The sequence below is a fragment of the Sceloporus undulatus genome, chromosome 1 (assembly GCF_019175285.1).
Source record: "Sceloporus undulatus isolate JIND9_A2432 ecotype Alabama chromosome 1, SceUnd_v1.1, whole genome shotgun sequence".
Lineage (NCBI taxonomy): Eukaryota > Metazoa > Chordata > Lepidosauria > Squamata > Phrynosomatidae > Sceloporus > Sceloporus undulatus.
The window spans coordinates 240,906,848-240,926,545 of record NC_056522.1 but is presented as its reverse complement, the minus strand read 5'-3'; the positions used below and the strand labels follow the sequence as shown (position 1 = coordinate 240,926,545).

The 19,698-nt window shown below is 41.8% G+C and overlaps 1 protein-coding gene across 1 annotated transcript in view; it reads right to left on the bottom strand.

The window, feature by feature from the left end:
* Nucleotides 1-6,282, bottom strand: part of LOC121918961 — a 115,959-nt gene extending 109,677 nt beyond the window's left edge. The window contains exon 1 of the mRNA XM_042445076.1: nt 6,110-6,282. The gene's annotated coding sequence lies outside the window, so the exon portion shown is untranslated. The remainder of the gene's footprint in view (nt 1-6,109) is intronic.
* Between the last annotated feature and the right edge of the window lie 13,416 nt (nt 6,283-19,698).

Sequence of the window (19,698 nt, the reverse complement as noted above, 5' to 3'; positions counted from 1 at the left end):
TGCAGGGGGAATGTGAGGTCAATCAGGAAATTAGTAAATTCCCAAAACTACCGGATTTACATTTCCGGTAGGCTTGGGAGGGGGTAGGTCTGGGGTTGTTTTTTTTTAAAATAACTCTATTGTAACTTGATGTATTTTATTGTTGTAACCCGCCCGGATTCTTTGTGATTGGGCGGGCTAGAAATAAAATCTTTATTATTATATTATTATTATTTTGCTTGCGAATTGACTCCCTTTGCATCATGCCAGCCATGTGGAAAGCAAGCCTCAGATGACTTCGTTTCCCAGGGTGCCTTGCGGTGCCAAAGTGGGAGAATGCTCCTTAAAGGGATACACACATACTCCCCTCTTTAGGTTCCCTGGCTGCTTTTCCTCCTCTAATTAAAGGCACAGCTGCTGGGAGAAAGCTGAGGGAAGATACTTATTAGCCCTCTGTGGAATCAGGCAGGCACCCTCTTTTCTCTCTCTCTCTTGTGTGTGTCTGTTTGTCTCTCTTTGTGGTTTTACAGAGTTTGCAAAGGGCAGCCTCATTCTACCTTTCTCCCACACAGTTTCTGAGGCTTTTGGGTCAAAGAGGATCCCCCCTGGTTTCCCCTTCCCTCTCTGGAGCATGTGTGTGTGTGTGTACTTGTGGAATTGAGCTTTGAACATGCACAGAAAAGGTATTTCTAAGCAAGCAATGGGGATTTGTTTGTTTCCTTTTGATACCAAAATTTGAATCTGACCCTAACTAATGTTGCTTTAACCTCTTGTTGTGTTCTGTGTGTGATAACCATTAGCAAATGAGCTTGCTCTTCTGGGATGCCACCAATTTAACCATCTTTGGGAAGGACGAACATAGCTCCCCATGTGATAACGTCTTCAGCCTCTGAACAAATCTTGCCAAGAAAATCCTGTGATAGGTTCACTTTATGGTCATCATAAGTCAGAAACTATTTGAAGGAATGCAACAATAACAACCCTGGAATGAACAGGCAAGAGGCAATTGACTAGACTAGATTACAAGCCATTTCTATTCTGATCAATTCACTCCTGAGAGAAAGATAGCTTCCCTCTTCACTTTTAAAAGAAGTACATAAGGTTTGGGAAGTAGGTCTTGGTATCTCACAGAGCATCCTGTGTAAGCACTCTTAGAATCTATACAGGTCTACTCTACTCGTGCTTATCACACAATCTAAACGTTTGTTCTGGATTTCACAGAACGTATCTTGAAGAAGAACAGAAGTTCACAAAACCAACACAAACTAAGGCAAGATATTAAAAAGGGGGTGGTTTCCTGAATGCCATGATGGTGATCCACTAGTGCAGCACGCTTCCACTTGTACAAGGCAGGATACCGTTTTTTTCTTTTGGCCAATCCCCCATAGCCTCCTGCATGCACCAAAAACTGACACTGAGGACTGAGGGACCATTCACAACAAACTAATGGTGAAAATAGATTCAAGGCATCAACAAAAACTAAGCAGTTCATCTTGCACTAAAGCAGTGATTTCCATACTATGGACTTTCAGATGTTTTTAACTTCAGCTCCCAGAATTCCTGATTGTTGGCCAAGCTGGCTGGGAATTCTGGGAGTTGAAGACCAAAACATCTGGAGGACCAAAGTCTGGGAACCACTGCACAAAAGCAAAGGTTGGGAGCCTTTAGCCTTCCAGATGTTTGGCCTTCTAGAAGCCATAGCCACTATGGTTAATGGTAAGGGACTGTGGGAGTTATCGTCCAACACATCTGGAGGGCCAAATGGTCCCCACACTACACTAGGGGGAGATTTTCCATTAGCACAAAGTAATCTTTGGATAAAATCCAGTATGTCTACTCACCAAAGAAAACTATTATTCCACTTTCAGTCTTTGAAAATGAGTATCTCCTGTATCATCTTTCTTCTGTCTATTATCCCTTCCAGATGTGTTCAAATACAACCAGCAGAATTTCCTGCTAACAGCTGGCTGAGAATTCTAGCAATTGTACTCCAACACATCTGAAGGGTACTAGGGCAGGGGAAGGAAGATCTAGACCAGGGGTTCCCAACCTGCGCCCTGAGGAGCCCCTAGGGCTCCATATACACTTCCCAGGTGTTCTGCGACTGCCCCAAGAAAATGAAAGAAATAAAAATTGAATGAAATGAAAGAATAAGAATATATTCTTGTATATATTCCTAAACACCATTAACTTGTAAGACATAGGGTAGGCCTCTTAGGGGATCTGCCATAGAAATAAGGGCTTCAAGAGTCAAAAAGGTTGGGAACTCGTGATCTAGATTTATCTACTGCAGGCCTCACATTTGCAGGGCTACAGGTTAGGAAAGCTTGACCAAAACAAAGTACACTTTTTGAAAATGAAAATAGAAAGAGAAGAGGAAACAGTGATTCCCAAACTATGGCCTTCCAGGTGTTTTGGACCTTGGCTCCCAGAATCCCAGACCATTGGCCAAGACGGCTGAAACTTCTGGGAGATGAAGTCCAAAACACCTGGAACATCAAAGTTTGGGAATCACTGATCTATAACATTTAGAAATGAGAGGCAGCTTCCTGATTAATTTTAGAATATGGTAATGTATAAATGTTTTGTGTCAAGGGCATTTCACAAATTACATTTTCAGATATATTTCTAAGATACTTAAGTATATATCTTAACACAAAACACGTACCATATACATACACCGAATGAGAAACTATCATCATGTTTTCTATGAGGGATTGCTGGCAAACTCTGGATTACATCTCCATAATGTGTGAATTTGGAGCAAAACGCAGGTAACCTATTTGTATTGTGCTGTATAAGTCAAACACTCCATCAGCTGTGCTTTAAGTAGTAGACCTTATATTCTGACTTTCTCTGCATTTGCTTTCTTTCAAAAATATTGTGCATCTCTCACCTTTAAGTAAATAAATTGTTTTTTCTAAAACCACATTTCCTCATCATATGCCTCCCACAAATGTGCACACCACATTTTCTATTTTATCGGTATGGAAAATATTCTTGCCAGCAAGACACTACTGTACAATAAAATCAGTGAATCTAAGTATAGCACTCAAATGGTATGCAAACTTGTACTAAAAGAAGAGCTTCAGCTTTCATATTCTCAGAAAGCAAGGGATACATAACTGAATCCTTACAGATGTGTCCATAACACAATTCAGGACAGCACTTAACCAGAAACATGGTTCACCATCCTTGTACACAGATGATACAATGTGAAACTTCGGTCTTTTATACCATTCCAAAGCATATACTCCCTACATCTGCTATGCAGAAGAGGGCAGAAGATGCATTAATGCAGCTAGTACACATATACATACCATAAGACTTGCTTGTCTCTGATCTGCAGCATGTACAACTGCAAAGATGAGTCCCATTCTTCAGAGCCCACCCCTCCCAAATAATTACAGCAATATCCTATATGAAAAGCATTATACCATAGCTCTACAAGATGTTTATTCTTAGTATATGGAGGGGAAAAACAACCATCAAGGAATTCATTACTATAACTTATCATGAGCAAATGAACATAAGAAGCTACTTTCTACCAGGTCAGACTACTGGATTCTCTATAAGGCCAAAGCTGTACATTGTAATTGGTAGTGGTTATTGAAGAACCTAGACAGAGACGTTCCACATTACCTGTTCTTCTTCTCTGGTGAGGATGTCAGGGATTTAAACTGGGACCGTCTACATGCAGAATCTGGGTATCATTTAACTATGTTCTGCTCCTTGAAATAAAAACTGAACTCATTGAAAGCCCAGAATGTAATAGACATACCAGAAGACAACTTCTCACTATCTTATACCATGATTTGTTATACAGTACCTAAAAATGATATTAGGAGAAGACACACTCAGTGCAAAGTATGACTGTTATTAACATTTTTATTATATAGCACATTAGCATCCCAAGCCTCTCTCTCTCCATCATCATTCCTGTATAACAAACAAAACTACAAGAATGGGAAGCCAGGAATTTGCCCCAAGCTATCCTACAAGTCCTGTTTTTGAGATGAGACTTTATTTTGGGTCTCCTCAATCGCAGACTATTTCCCGTTTTATGAAAATATTAACCTCCTGGTAAACAACAAAATTACAATGAAAGGTTCTGCTATGGAATTACAGAGGAAGAACTGCAGTTCTGGCTTTGGCTACTTATTTATAGATTCACTTTGAAATTAAATTCATACTTGACATTTTGAAATAATGCAATGAAATAACTACCCACAGGCAACCAAACAAATGACCTTGCCAACTCATTCCAGAACTTCCAATCCATATATATCCATATGTATAAAGAAACCACCCAGAGAGGAAAATATATTATGAATCAGAATTGTGAATGGGTTTTCAAAAATGACTCACATCCTGCTGATTCAAAGGGCGAGATGCTATTCAGCTTTCTTTCTCTTTCTGCCCTGTTTAAATCCCAGTTATTGCATGTACAAAATCAGCTATCCTACATGTGAAACAATCATTCATAAATGCAATGCAATTTTTTTGCTTCGCCGCTCTGCAAATGTATAGTATTTTTTGGTCTGCTACAGACACTGAGCTGCAAATGCCTCAATGAGTGGCTGCAAAGTATCACGATTTTTGTTAAGTCTTTATGCAGTCGAGCAAAGGAAAAACGGAACAAAAATGCACATTTTTAATGGACCCCAAAAGAACAGTGCTTCTCACACTGACAGATCCAGTGTGAATAATTCTGTACTTAGACAAACACTTGCATGCAAATTCTTGCAAGGAAATGAAAATGCATCACCCATTGGTAGTCATTTCAGCTGTAGGTTGTGACCTAGGCATTCATTAATTTGTCTTTAATGCTAGAAACTGCCATTAGGAAGGGGACAATGGAGGAATAAAAGGCACAACTTGGTCACTAGACTCTAGAACCAGTCTGTTGATGCAGCAAGGAAAGGAGTTAATGTATTTTAGAAGCAGGGTCTTGCCTCTGCAATGTGACAATCCGATATGAATGCAGCCCTTGTTGGCTGCATGGCAGGTGAGGAAGCAGACCTCATAGCAAAAGGAAGGTGGCTGGAAAAAACCCTAACCATGTAAGATGTTATTCATATTTTCTAAAAGTGTTCTCTCTTTGCTGTTTCAAGCAGAAACCAATTCCCAGACTGCAGGCAAAGGAGGAAAGGCTGGCTCTGCTCACTAACCTCTCACAGCTCTCTGTTTCACTCTATGCAGCCATTTGCCTTTGTGGCAAAGCCTATGCTACAGGCTGGCAAGCAGCATGGGTCAGTCTACAGCCAGGGAGGGGGGCTGGAAAATGTATGCCTCTAAGCTGCTTTCTCTTGCAAAGCTCTTCTCCGAAACACACTGGCAACTTGGACAATCTTCTTATGATAAATTCCCACAAGACTGGCTAAATTCTAATATATATAATATATGGGAAAGCATACTATTGGCGTGTTTTAAGGAACACTCAAGGGAGGTAAAGAGGAAAGGACCCAAGCCATGGAACAAGAGAGAAGGAAAGAAGCATGTCTCAGAAGTCCTGCTAGACTTGCCAGGGGAGCAGGCAATGCCTGGTGTCTCTGCAAGGCAGCCTTGGCTTAAACCACTGGGGATTTCTTCCAACTGCTGAGGGGGTTATCTTCAGCCATCAGGTGCCTCTTCTTCCTTCACTCCTTTTCTTTCAAGCCAGTGTGTGCCTTCCCCGAGAGAGCTGCAGCCCCACAGACCCCCGTGGATGCCCCCAAGTCCTTTCCCCAGCTCTCGGGCACTGGCCTTTCCTTTCCTCTTCGCCTCAGGCAGCCTTTTGCCCCACTGGCTCTCCTCTGAGAGGGACAGACTGGCTTGACCCCAAGGGCTGAGGCAGTGAGGGAAACCCAAGGGGAGAGAGCCTCTTTCTCTGCCAAGCCCTTCTTCCTTCAGGAGAAAAACTCTGGGAGCCAACTTCGGGGCTTTCCCTGAGCTCTTCCCCACACCTTTGGCCATAAAAAAGGGGGGAAGGGGGAACCCCCCCAGCCCCCTCCCTCCCTCCCGAGGGGCTTTATGGCTTGCGCACAGCTCACACAAAGGAAGCTGCTGCACCGGGGCACCCCCACCCTCCCCCCCTTATTACAGACCCCCCTCCCCACTGCTTTTGCCCCCCGCCCTCAGCAACATTTACCTGGCCCTGGGCTGGGCCTCCTCCTCCTCCTCCTTCAGCCGGCCCCTGTCTCGCAGGAGCCCAAGCTCCCTGGCCCTGCTCTCCGGCGCAGCCCCGGGCCTCGCCTGGGGGCCCAAGGCGCCTGCTCGCCTGCTCCTCTTCCTCGGCTGGAGGAGCCTCGTCGTCGTCTTTGCAAAGCGAGCGACGGAGGAGAGCCAGCCCCTGGTTTAGCCCGTCGCCACAGCAACCCCGGGCCAGGGAGAAGGCAGCCGCTGATTGGCTCCTGGCAGCTGGAAGGGCTGGGTTTAAAAGCATTCATCCCCCAAACCCACCCCCCCAAAAAGCAGCAGAGAAAAGGCGGGGTGACTGTGGCGGGGGCTGCTTCCAGGTGCTCTCCTCCTTCCAGGCTGAGGAGGGCGGGGGCTGGGCCTCGGGCCGGGATCAGGCACCTGATGCTGATGCTGATGATGCCCAGATGGCAGCCAGGGTCCCCGGGATGGCAGACAGACAGAGAGCAGGGCATGAGCAGGGCTAGGCTGAGGTTGGTTACAAAAGCCTGTTGTTGTTGGCTGCCCACTTCATGGTGACCCTGGGGACGGATGAGACATCGCCAAGAGCCCCTGTCCTTGTCCTTTTCCAATACACTTCCTATGTCTCCATTTTCTGTCCAGGAGGAATCCCCAAATTCCCTCCATTTGGAGCAGGATGAAGAAGGCTGGATTTCCATTTCTAGGAGTGGGCTGAGCTTTTCCTTGGCCCTCTCGGTTTTTCTTGAAGGTTCTCCCTGTTGTGGTGCCTCTGGCCCCCCTCTCCTCTCCTCACCCGCTCTGCTGGGGTCCTGTAGGCTCACATCCATGGCCTCTTCAGTTGAAACCAATGGCATTCAGCATGTGGTCTCCCTCTCTTTCTGCTGCCTTCTGCCTTTCCTAGCATCCTTGTCTTTTCCGGTGAGTCCTGCCTTCTCATGATGTGGCCAAAGGACAGCAGCCTCAATTTGATCATCTTGGCTGAGATCCTGCAGCTCAGGACTGTGACCCCCTGAAAGAGTCCATCCATCTGGCACGCAGTCTTCCTCTCATTCTGCTGCCTTCCACCTTTCCTAGCATCATTTTCTAATGAGTTATGCCTTCTCATGATGTGACCAATCTCAGTTTACAACAAAGTATATGACAGCCTCAGTTTAGTCATCCTGGTTTCCAGAGAGTTCTGCCTTGGTTTGTTCAAGGACCCATTTGTTTGTCTTTTTGGCCATCCATGGAAACCTGAGCACTCTTCTCTAGCACCACATCTCAAATGAGCCAATTTTCTTTCTGTTGGCTTTCTCCAGTGACTAATTCTCACATCCAGACACAGTGATGGGGGATAGAATGGCTTGGACTACCTTTCCTTAGGTATTCAGCTGTATATCTTTGCACTTTAGGAACTTGTCTAGTGCTTTCACATTGCCCTTCCTAGTCCTAGTCTTCTCCTGATTTGTTGACAGCAATTTCCATTCTGATCAATATAATTATAGAGTTGGAAGAGACCTCAAGGACCATCCAGTCCAACCCCATTCTGCCATGCAGGAATTCTCAATCAAAGCATCCCCAATAGATGGCCATCCAGCCTCTGTTTAAAGACCTCCAAAGGAGGAGACTCCACCACTCTTCAAGGGAGTGTGTTCCACTGTTGAACAGCTCTCACTGTCAAGAGGTTCCTCCTAATGTTGAGGTGGAATCTCCTTTCCTATAGTTTGCGTCTATTGCTCCTTGTTCTAGTCTCTGGAACAGCAGAAAACAAGCTAGCTCCATCCTCAATGTGTCATCCTTTCAAATGCTTAAACAGGGCTGTCATATCACCTCTTAATTATCTCTTCTCCAGGCTAAACATACCCAGCTCCCTAAATCTCTCCTCATAAGGCACGGTTTCCAGACCCTTCACCATTTTGATGCCCTCCTCTGGACATGCTCCAACCTGTCAAGATCCTTTTTGAATTGTGGGGCCCAGAACTGGACACAGTATTCCAGATGAGGTCTGAATAAAGCAGAATAGAGTAGCACTATTACTTACCTCGATCTAGACACTATACAGTCACCCGTCTGTTTTTGTGGGGGATCCCTTCCAGATTCCCCTGCAAAAACAAAAACCGCCAATATTCAAGCCCCATTGGCTTGAATGGCAGCAACCCCCCATTTTGTCCTCCTCCACCTGCCACTCACGGATAAGCGTGGGAAGCAGATCCCAAGTCTCCAATAATGGAGGGGTGACTGTACCTCTATTGAGGCAGTCTAGAATCGCACTGGCTTTTTAAGCTGCTGCATCACACTGTTGACTGAGGTTCAACTTGTGGTCTACAAGATCCCTTTCACATGTACTGTTGTCAAGCCAGTATTTGATCAAAAGGATGAGAATTCCTTGACTATTTCAATTTCCTGCTATCTAGGCTAAATTCTTGTAATTCTTCCATTGTCATTATTTTTGTTTTCTTAAAGATCAGTATTAATCCTACCTTGGCACTTTCCTCCTTGACCGTGTTCAGGATCTTTGTTTATTTCTGCAAGTAGTATTGTAATGTCTGCATATCTTAGGTTGTTAATGTTAATATGTAACCAAAGTATTCTAGCCAAATGCTCATTTCATCTGAAACATTTTTTTCTCTAGAATAGCCAGGCAGGTGTCCCTTATTATAAGGGATGTCCCTCATGAAGGCCAGAATGTTTGTCCCTTGCTTTAGAAGGGACACCTCCTATTTGAGGTTTGGAAATCTTTTCCTTTCATATGGAAGAAACAAGATGCAAAAATCCCATTTTTCTGGGTGTGGGTCTTTCATAGGGACAGAAAGGTGCTCAATGTGTGATTTATGAATATGGCTGATATATTAATTTTACAGAGATACACATTGCTAGGCCTGTAGTACACAGCAGAATTAATGCAGTTTGGCAGCACTTTAACAGCCATGGCTGAATGCTATAGAATTCTGGGATTTGCAGTTTGTTGTCGCAACCAGAACCCTCTGACAGAGAAGGCTAAATGTCTCATCAAAACTACAAGTCCCAAGATTCAATTACATTGATCCATGGCAGTTAAAGCACTGTCGAACTGTATTAATTATGTAGCGCTGATTCAGATCGAGTTAACTGAAATCAATACGCTAATTTAATATTTGGATAAAATACAAGCTTGCTGTCCCTGATTGTGGTTTTCAAAATTTGGCTGTACTAATCAGGAAGCTTCCAAAATCCCAAATCAAAAAGCCTACATTGAGAGAGGACACTGACAAATCAGAGGATGGAGCAAGAGAGGAGATACAAATCACACAAAAAATTCATTCTCGGGGTTTGAATAAGTTTATAATGTGCTCATACCACATGAGCTAGGAAGCCTTTAGTTCTATAACCTATTTGCAGTATAGTATTCAGTTTTAGGCATGCCTCATCAAAACTACAAGTCCCCAAAATTCAATAGCGTTGAACCATGGCATGTGGAAAAAACCAACACTAGTAAGGCTTTACACTGTCTGAACGTGTCCACACTAAGTGTCACTAAGGGACTTTCAAACCCCAACCCTGTAAACAAATTTCTTCTGACATATCTTACTTTGGGGGAAACCAATATGTAGCATAGCATACTGCTTCACATTGTTCAAAGATATCTGATGATGTATTTTTATGCTTTTATTCAAAGTGTTTTTACTCTGCTTCCCCTCCAATATTATTTAACAAGATTTTTTTTTCTTTGCATGCTGCTTAAAAATGTGTTTCAATAAAATGGCAGTAGAACAAAAACAACAGCCAAGCATTAAAATATAGCTAAAACCCATGACAATGGCTAGCTATCACCAAAGACTTAAGCAAATAAATATGTATTTAATTATCACATAAAACATAATGCATTAGGCAAGGTCCAGATGCCACCATGGAAAATATCCAGTTCCTGGAAGCCACACACTTCTCTGAATATCAAGAAGAGTAAACAGAGGCCCTTTCATGCTACACAATTATAGCATTATATTCCACATTGATGGCCATGTTTCTGTTGTCTGGAATTATGGGATTTGTAGTTTAGGAAGGGGTATTTAGCATTCTCTGCCAGAGTTTTCATAGAGTAGTTTTTCCAGTTCCTTACCACACAGGCTCCAGGCCCATGATGAGAACAGTCCAAAAGGGGCTGGGAACGAGTTGGGGGTGAGTGGGGGACACATTTTACTACACACAGAAGTCCTGATTCTCTTCCCTTCCCTTCCATTCCCAATCCATCCCAGAGGAGGTGATTTTTGAGAACTGTTCTGAACAGTTCTCAAAAAATTGTGTTCTCTGGGACGAATTGGGAATGAAAGGGAAGGGAACAGAATGGGGACTTCTGTGTGCAGTAAAATGCATCCCCCACTCATCCCCTGCTCGTTCCCAGCCCCTTTCATTTCATTCCATTCTTGTGTTGTGCTTGGAGCCCTTGTGCAGGTCCATAGTCTACAGCACCTCATGCCCTTCCAAACCCAGGACTTCATAGGATGCACCCATGGCAGTTAAAACAAATCATGGTGGTATAACTGTGACATCTGAAAGGCCAAGAATCTTAGCTGAAAATCTAGATATAATAAGAACACCACTTTAAATTGAAAAGTGAAATTTGGGTACACTGTATCAGTAGTAACTTGGCTCTCATCTACAGAGTTCTTGGCTGAGACAATATTTGAAACAAGAGTTCCTAGCTCACACTCTTGGGCTCTGCAGTCTTATGTACTCTTTGTTGGTGTTAACTGCCCTCGAGTCGATTTCAACCCATGGCGACCCTGCTGATGACATCTCCAAGACCCACTGTCCTCCATTGCTTTGCCCAACTCCTGCAAACTCATGCTTGTGATCTCTTAATAGAGTCCATCCATCTCGCATGCGACCTTCCTCTCATTCTACTTCTCTCTACATTTCCTAGCATTATTTTTTTTTCAATGATTCATGCCTTCTCATAATGTTTCCAAAGAACAACCTGAGTTTTGTCATCTTGGCCTCCAGGAAGATTTCCAGTTTTATCTGCTTCAGAACCCATTTGTTTGTTCTTTTGGCTGTCCATGGAATCTTTAGCATTCTTCTCCAGCACCACATCTCAAATAACCTGATTTTCCTCCTATCTTCTTTCTTAATTGTCCAGCACTCACATCAATACATGGCAACAGGGAATACAATGGCTTGTACTATTCTAACTTTTGTGCCCAGTTGTATATCCTTGCATTTTAGGATCTTCTCTAGTTCTTTCATAGCTGTCCTACCCATTCTTAATCTTCTGATTTCCTGGCTGCAGTCTCTGTTTCTATCAATATTTGAGCATTAAAAGAGTTCTCACATCTCAGTACTGGGAAAGATTTTTTTCAAGATACTTCATATTGCCAAAATATGACAATGGTATTTGTTCCCTTCCTAACCTCAGAGACACAAACGCCTCCATCACTCTGAAAACATTATGTTCTCCAGCATCCTTGCTCTGAGTGGTTAATTGGTTTGCCAAGGTAGACCTATATGACATGCACTTCCACACTGCTGTTCATCCTCAGCATGGAGAGGCCTCAGAGTCCTTGTATTGAACCAATTCAGTAGTGCATCGTCCTCTTAAGTGTGGCCTTAGCACCAATGGTTTTTACAAAATGCCTTGCTTATGGTCACAATATGCTTCCACACTCAAGAAGTTATGGAGTTTCTGTACGTCAATAATTGGCTTCTGCTCTTTGCCCTCTTTAAGACAATTTTTTCTCAAGGAAGAGATCCTCTATAACTGGAATGGTCTTCTTCTCTCTATCTTTTCCCCATTTCCTCTTGTCTCTTACACTGTAGTGAAATTTCACCTCAACAGTGCGAACTGCATCTCATTCACTCCATGGTGGCCCTGCCTACTATGGTTTGCTCACCTTCTGCTTCTCTGAACAACTGCCATATTTGTCTCCTCACAATACTAGACCTTCTAACTCAGTCTTGAAGGCAGATCCATCTTTGCAACATGGACACTATCCATCTAATGGCTTGGAGAATTTGTCGATTTTAAACCTTCCTGAGTATATTAAACAATGTATGGAGGGACACTCATAAGCGGACAATTTACATTATACTCAGCCCTCCATATGCGCGGAGGATTCTGCCTCCATGAATTCAACCAACTTCAGTTTGAAAATATTCACCAAAAATAAATTCCAAAAAGCAAACCTTGATTTTGTTTTTTTTGTTTTTCATATAAGAGATGCCATTTTGCTATGCCATTGTATATAATGGGACAAGCATCCACATAATTTTTTATCTACAGAATTTGGTATCCTGGAACCAAACCCCAGTGGATACCAAGGTCCCAGTGTACTACTATCATATGAAGTGGATCAAGTACCTTCAGTTTTTGGAAGCGAGTGGTTTGCTGAGAATTCATCTCACTAATTGACAGATCCTGTTACTCTTTTCCTAAGAGAAAAAGATGTATCTCTTGCCTCTCTTAAATTCTAAGTATCAGGCAGCTGTGCTTACTCCACATCTTCTCTAGGCTGCTTTTGGTTTGCCCTTTCATTAGTCAAATCTTTTTTGAACGTTTTCAGGAATATGTACACTCCACATACAGTACTTACCCTGTTCCTGCCTAGGACTTGCACTGGTGCTGATTTACTTCTAAGCCCCTTGAACTTAAAGCTACCTGTAATCTTAGCCTCCTCAAAAAGAAGACTGCCTTCTTTTTGGCCATTACTTCAGCCAGGAGAGCCAGAGAGCTCTGTGAAATCCATCATGATCCTGTGTTTACATATTTTCACAAGGAAGTTCTTCAGCCTAGTATCTTTTTTCTTCTGAGTGTGACACCTCTTCTCCCCCTTTTCCAAAGATTGTCCTGCCTGTTCTTTTTTTTTTTTATACCAATAGCAATAGCATGTACATTTCTATACTGCTTATCAGTGAACTAGCATTCCCCTAAGCGGTTTATCATCTGTAAGCCAATTGCACCCAACAAGCTGGGTACTTTTTAAATTCCTACAATCTTTTTTGGAAACCAAGCTCCACACATTAGAAGTCAAGGTTCTTGCCTTCTACCTTGATCATACTAAGAAATTCCTAAGGAAGATCCCTAAGATTTTTATTTATTTATTTATTTTGGTTAGATGCAACCTGGCAAAGTTTTATTTGTTTTCTTTCAACATTTTGCCGAATGGTATCATGAAGTCATTCCACCAAAGCACTTTCCGCTTCAGCTGCCTTCCTCACAGAGGTGTCCTTGACTGACATTTGCAGTGCAGTTTCTTGGACTCAGTTTTTACCGTTTATCCATTCCTACCGTGTTCACCTCCATTAAAAGCAAGAAGCAGTGTTTGGTCAGCCCATGCTTCTCTGTTCTGTAATACAGTAACACACTTCCCTCCTTTGCTATGACCCTTTGAGTGGAACTCACACAACCCCGTGCTCTTCGTCTCCTGTGTGTTCTTTTATTTCTTCCACATCTTTGCTTTGATGGGCTACAAAGAACTGAGGGGAAATCCAGAATTCATGCTTGGACATGCATATTTAGCAGCATTAGACATTTCCAAGCCTTTCTGGGCAGGCAGAGGACAACTCATTTGTGCAAGTGCACAGATGGCCACCTATTTTTCCTTGTCTTCTTGACTATGGAGCAAAAAGTGTTTCCTCTTTTTTGGCATTCCAGTCAATGGGGAAAAAATGAAACAAAATGGAGTGGGGTAGGACAGAGAACCTTGAAGTGGCAAATGCAATAAGGAATTTAAGAATGAGAAAGGTATGGTTAGCAAACTAGAAACTCAGGCAGTTTCTTTCAGTCTAAATCTGTCAAAGAGCTCTAGTGCCACAACAAATTACAAATCCTAGGATTCCATATTTAATTTCATATTAAAGTGGATTTTGTTATATGGCTTCCTCTGATGAGAAAATCTTGGTTCTTCCCTTTAAAGTAATGATAAGTTGTGGCGGGGCACTACAACTTTGACATGTTTCAGGAGTGGAATTACAATTTGGTTTTCTATTTCTGAGGGGAGGTTTTTTTTTGTAATGTCCTTGTGGTTCCTACTGAATAAGGGAAAGAGCACAGTACCACTATAGTTGTATAGACACCCTTGCAATGTGGACAGTAGTCTTTCTTTAACCAACACAGCCTCTTGAGAAAGCCAATAATAAGTGGGGGGGGGGGATGAGGGAAAAGGATATGTCCTTTGTTCTTCTGACCCGTTACATCCTTTCATACTGATGTGGACTGAATGGATCACAAAACACTTCAAAAGAGTAGGGATGACTAGAAAGTCCATTACAATTCCAACTGGAGCTTATTTTGGAAAAGTAATTATTTGATAAAGCTAGGAGCCCTTGTCTGAAAGATCACACAGCCATTTCACTAAGACCTCATGATTAACTGTCAGTGGTTTTCCAACCCTGCATCCCCAGATACTGTTGGGTTACAGATCCCAGAAACCCTTTAGTATACAGTAGTTCATGCTGACAGGGGTTGGTGATGGTGTCTGAGTCTACAGAGCCAGGATTGGGAACCACTTTATTATATTTAGGGCTGTTGAATGAGCTTCTGCTTTTAACAGAATATGGTTTTCCTCGGAGCATCCAGAGGGAAGTGTTGATAGGGTTACAGGGTTACAAGTGTTCAGTGCTATGCTGAAAACTAGACCAGGAGGTTTCTGGAAAGTTGATTATTAATTGGTTGTATGACCTTCCCTTGAAAAGGGTGGTTGGAAAGGAAGAGTGAGTATTACAAACATTTTGTCAGACATACAGAGAATAACCATTGGCGACTCAGTGGTTAAATGCCAGTACTGTAGCCACAAGGTTGTAAGTTCAGTCCTAGAGGAGGGCTCAAAAGTCCACTCATCCTTTCATCCTTTCATAGGTCGGTAAAATGTGTACCCAGCTTGTTGGGGGCAATTGGCTTACACATTGTAAACTGCTTATAGAGTGATAGTTCACTGATAAGCGGTATAGAAATGTACTTGCTGTTGCTATTTTGAAGTAATCATACCAATATTTGCAATTTTCCCAAAAGAAAATGTTGAAAGAAGCCCATACATGTAAATGTTAAAAGAGAAGCAACATGACATATCCGCTTTTTAACAGTTGTTAAAAACATCATTCTACCTTCTCTGCTCTTTAATATTTACAACACATTAAGTCTGTTTGCTTCCTGGAAAAATGTTGTCATTTCTCCAAAACATATGTGTTCTTGTTGATGCTCCTGCTAATGTGATAATCAAGGAGTGTTATTTTGAGCATGGAACACTGTTCCCATTGACATCAGTCTATTCAAATAATCTCCATGAATTGTCCCCTTTGCTTTTCAGGGAGCCCTTTGCTTTCATAGAATTCAACTTTGAGTAGGTCTGAAGTGGAACTTATTAGGAAAAAAAGCACGGAGAGGAGCAAGTAACTTTTAAGTTAAATTGTTCTTGAACTATGTCTGGATCCTGATACAGGAAGAAGAATTTAGCTGTTGTACGAACCAGTGGTCTTTAGGACTCTTACTTCACATGCCTGATCAGATTAAATTTCCAAATGTATTTGATGTTTCTTCAGATGCTGTGCACAAACAAATGAAAAGCTGTTGTTTATTATTCCTCTAATTTATTATTATTATTAACCTTTATTTATATAGCGCTGTAATTTCTGTCCTTCAGAGGCTCAATTTGAGAACAATTCCACAGCAGCACTTTCTTTAAAATTAAGTAGACTGAGAGGAGGTGGTTTGGTGTGGGGAAGATGAGCAATACATTCTTCCAGTTAATTACAAACAAAAACCTCCAATTATCTTAAATGTGTACCAGGTTGGATGAAGCAGGTTTATGATATGGTATCATTCTTCCCTGGTTATGTGCTAAGTAGGAAGGTTCTTCATAAGCAGCTGAGGCCCGATAGAGAAAGGCACAAAGTGACGGCCTGTGGGTTGAGTCACGGCAGAGTGTCCGCATGCTGGATGCTGTGACTCCACCCCCTGTATCATGATGCTGCACACAGTTCTAGATGGTGTGCGGCATCATGGCGTGGCCCTGGCGCTGCATCTACATGATGCAGCACCAAAAGGGCATCACAAAGCTGCACCGACGCTTCTGTGATGCCCTTTAGAGGGCACAAAAAGGACCATGGTGGTGGTCCACTTTCAGAGCAGGCTTTTTGGTCGCCGTGGCCCCATGCCAATCAGCGGCCGACTGGGGCTGGAGCAGCCAGAGATCACTCCAAGACACCGGTTTGGTTCACCCTTCAGAGTCCAGGACAGCTATCAATCTATTCATTCCAACTGTATGTTCTTAAAAGTTCAATGTTGCTCTGTGTTCAAATAAATGACTTTTAGTTGAAGACATGTTAAGAGCAGTGCACTGGTTTTACTGGTCTGAGGTAAAAAGCTCTTCCAGGGATTGGAAATTCCCAGTTTGCCTTTGGAATAAGGCTTGACCTTTCCAAGATGGAAAAAGGGTTGAGACCACAAGTCTACATAGGGACCACCAAATGCAGTGTTCAAACACTAATCAAGAACATGACAGACACTGCAGATTGGGTCAGACAGAAAAATCAGCAGTAGCAGAACATGTTATAAACCATCCTGGGCATAAAATGCTGTTTGAAAACATTGAAATTCTAGACCAGGCCAACAACTATCAGGTCAGATTGCACAGGAAGGCCATTGAAATCCATAAATACCTGGACAACTTCAACAGGAAAGAAGAAACCTTTAAAGTAAACAAAGTTTGGGTACCAGTCCTGAAAAACACCAAGATCAAGAGCCAGTAAATGCATATGAAAACCACCCAGGGTCAGGGAATTTTCCAGCAGACAATGGATCATTAATTAAATAGACACCCTGAGAACAGTACACAGATGAACATGTAAATAACTTTTTCTCAACCAACAGTATACTGTTATGAGTACTGAATGTCTTCCTTAATTTTGGAAGTAATTCTTTAATTACTCTAGGTCTTGTTGGTGTGTTGTAAAGTCAATGAAGCTACCACCAGTCAAATTACTCTTTTTCATCTTCTGGATATCAAAGCAATCCACCATCTCAGAAACTCTTTTTGTCCTTCCAAAAGGCTATCAAATCTTCGTTTCCCATGAAATCACTTGAGCCTATAGCTGGCTTTAAATATAGGAACCAGCACAGTGTAGTAGTTTGAGTGTTGGACTATGACTCTGGAGACTATGGTTCAATTCCCAGCTTGGCCCATGAAAACCACTGGGATACCTTGGGCAAATCACATGTTCTCAGCCTCAGAGGAAGGCAATGGCAATACTTCTCTGAACAAATCTTGCCAAGAAAACCCCATTAAAGGTTCACCTTGGGTTTGCTATAAGACAGAAATTACTTGAATGCACATAACATGCAACTACTGTCGTCCCCAGACTGCTGTCTGAACTGTTGCTACGTTCAGTGGACCATTCTGCAAGACAAGTAGGTTTTACTCCTCAGTCCGACTCTCAGACTCCACTATCCCCTTTCACTTTTCCATTTCAGTTGGCTCTTTATGCTTGAGGTGAGAATGAGTAACTCTCCTGTGGGTGTTCTTTCATATTCTTTCCAAATAAAGGTTCTCTTAATTCACCCACTCCCAGAGTCTCCATCAGTGAGTACTGGTATAGTTAGTGCTTCCAGTCCTGATACCAAACCCCCCTTGCAAGCCAAGCTAGACAATTTCCTAACATATCAAAGATAGATTGCTACTTGTAGTGGAAATTAGCAGAGCCTTGTATAGATTTAAGTTTGCCTATTAAGGCATCTATCTATCTATCTATCTATCTATCTATCTATCTATCTATCTATCTATCTATCTATCATACATCAAATATAAATTGATATGAGAGAGGAATCAATTATAAGAAAAAGGTTATATTTGTTATGTTAACTCTATGGGAAGATAATGTTTACTATTTAAATCAAGTATCTTTTGAAATCAAAAGGGAAGACTACGTAAAGCAAGTAAGCATACAATAGAAATTTGATAGGTAAGAAATAATTTTACACAAATATGGTGTAGTTTAAATTATATTAATTTTTATTGCAAGGTACAGATAAAGAATTCAAAGACACCTTAACTCACAAGAATAACACAAAGAAAGTCTGTATGTATATATACAATTATATAAAGTATATCGATATCTAGACTGACACTATAGTGTGTGTGTGTGTGTGTGTGTGTGTATAGTAATTTCCCACTTTGTATGTAATTTCTTTTTTCTCTATGCTTTCTTTGTATATGCATTTCCACTCTTTTTAAACTGAATACAAATTTATTTAAAAAGAAAAAGAAAAGAAAATGGAACAACTTTGTTTTGTGCAGCTCTAGAGAATGGGGCCCAGAGCAATGGATTCAAACTATGGGAAAAACAGAACCTATTGTGAGATGTGAATGTTGTTGTACAATTTGAAACTATGGTTAGCAGTCGTGGCTGGTGGCTTCTGTGTCACCATGGGTCAGTGAATCTGCTATTTGGGGTATAGGGTTCAGCACCTTGGATAGATCTTTAAAAGTTAAAACAGAAACCTAGGGTAGATTTACTTCCCCCTGACATGGAAACCACCAGCTGCCCCTGGTAGCCATAGTGCTATCCAATGTAATTTTATGTCTAAGTGGGGAAGTACCAAGGACTCCTTGATTGTGTCTAGTCTTCTGGCATGCAGCGTTCCTCTCTTTCTACTACCTTCTTCCTTTTCTAGCATTATTGTATTTTCTAATGAGTCATGCATTCTCATGATGTGGCCAAAATAGGACCACTTCAGTTTAATTATCTTGGTTTCTGGGAGAGTTCTAGGACTCATTTGTTTATCTTTTTGGCTGTCCACGGTATCCTCAGCACCACATCTCAAATGAGTTGATTTTCTTTCTGTCAGCTTTATTCACTGTCCAGTTCTCATATCCATGCACAGTGATGGGGAATACAATTGTACAGTTCTAACAAGCAGTGCCAATATAAGGAAGTTGTTAGATAAGGAGGTAGTTAGATCATTAAGATGGCTGTGGAGCAAAAGGAATATTAAAGGATAAAGAAACTGCAGGTAAGTGTAGTACCTTACATTTCTCCCTGTTGAAATTCATTAAGTTAGTTTTGGACCAGCTCTCTAATCTGTTAAAGTCATTTTGAATTCTGATCATGTCCTCTGGGATAATTGCTATGCCCCTCCTAATCTGGTGTCACTGGCCCTGGAGACTTGAAATCATTTAGAGTAGCCAAGTATTCCTGTACTACCTGGTTACCTATTCTGGGCTGTATTTCCCCTACTTCATCATCTGCTCCATTTTCCTCAGACTGAGCACTGTTTTCCTTTTGGAAGAAGACCAAAACAAAGAATTGAATAATTCTGCCTTTTCTCTCTCATATTAGCATTTTGCTATCTTCTCTATGCAATGGCCCTACTATTTCCTTGTTTTTCCTTTTGCAACAGACATAACCAAAAAGGGCCTTTTTTTTTTTTTACTGGTTTTAACCTCTCTAGCAAGTCTGAGTTCATTCTGCACTTTAGCTTTTCTCCCTACATGAGCCGGCTATTTGTTTGAGTTCATCTTTAGTGATTTCCCCCCTTTTCCATATCTTGTGCATGTCCCCTTTAAATCCTATCTCATCTGAAAGTTCTTTAGACATCTATACAACTTTCTTTAAAACTTCCCATTTGTCCTCCTC